This window comes from Sinocyclocheilus anshuiensis, unplaced genomic scaffold (genome assembly GCF_001515605.1).
Source record: "Sinocyclocheilus anshuiensis isolate Anshui unplaced genomic scaffold, SAMN03320099.WGS_v1.1 scaffold9651, whole genome shotgun sequence".
Taxonomy (NCBI): Eukaryota; Metazoa; Chordata; class Actinopteri; order Cypriniformes; family Cyprinidae; genus Sinocyclocheilus; species Sinocyclocheilus anshuiensis.
The window spans coordinates 1-1,004 of NW_015540439.1; the positions used below are offsets into that span (position 1 = coordinate 1).

A 1,004-nucleotide genomic window follows, 5' to 3' on the forward strand; every position below is an offset into this window, starting at 1 on the left:
TTGAGAGAAGAAAATTAACAGGTAAGCACAGCGAACTGTTTCATTCAATTTATTTTACTTTTGAAAGTTTGAACGTTTTATTCTGGTGTCACTTAATTTTAAGAACAAAGCAGTGCTAATTTGTGTTAGCTAGCAAAGACGCGAAGCTCCAACGCGACATTACCTCGGTGTTTTTATCAAAGACAGTATTTAATGTGCAGTGATTAAGCCACATTTTTATTTTCTTTTTCTAGTGGAAAATTAATTTATATGTTTGTGTGTTTTCTCACAGTTGGATAGATGAGCCGCGCGCCTTTTTTTTTTGGCGGACACACCATCCTCCACATCTGTCTTAACAGTCATTCACGGCAGAAGCTTAATCTACAGGTAATGCAAGCACACCCATTTTGAAGTAATGTAAACTTAAGAAATAACATTTTTATTTAAGAACAGTTTGGTTAGATTTAACTGACATTTCCATTTGATGCCTACAGTAGTTAGGAGCTGTAGTGAATAAGCCCGCTAACCTTTTTTTTTTTTTTGGAATAAGCTCGCTAACGTTAGCCGATGACCAAAAAAAAATAAGTTGTCAGTTACATGAACTATTAGGAGGTTGGGAGCTGTAGTGAATAAGCCCGCTAACTTTTTTTTTTTTTTGAATAAGGTCGCTAGCCGATGACCATAAAAAAATAAGTTGTCAGTTACATGAACTATTAGGAATTCGCGAGTTTGTCGCAAATGTTGGTTTTTAAATGATAACATGTCAGAGAGGCTATTTGCTCATCACGTCGTCTAGTTTGAAGCAAAACAGATCGTTATGCTTATGGAATTCAAGTTATGCCCATTTGTCTGCTCTGCCAGACCAAGCCTTTTAAAACATTACAGACTTAACCGTTTTCTACATTCGACTGTATGTCCAATAAAGGAGCAAAAGGAGCAGGGGCAATCCAGATGCAATACATAGCCGTGCGAATATTAACCGCCCTAGACGAGCTGAGGTCAACTTCCTCCCTAACTTTCCTCAT

At 37.3% G+C, this 1,004-nt stretch overlaps 1 long non-coding RNA gene across 1 annotated transcript; it reads left to right on the plus strand.

The window, feature by feature from the left end:
• The first annotated feature begins 1 nt into the window (after position 1).
• On the plus strand, positions 2-969 carry LOC107687327 (uncharacterized). Its single transcript, XR_001634119.1, has 3 exons — positions 2-21; positions 272-366; positions 905-969. It is a non-coding gene; the product is annotated as an uncharacterized LOC107687327 (long non-coding RNA).
• The last annotated feature ends 35 nt before the right edge of the window (positions 970-1,004 follow it).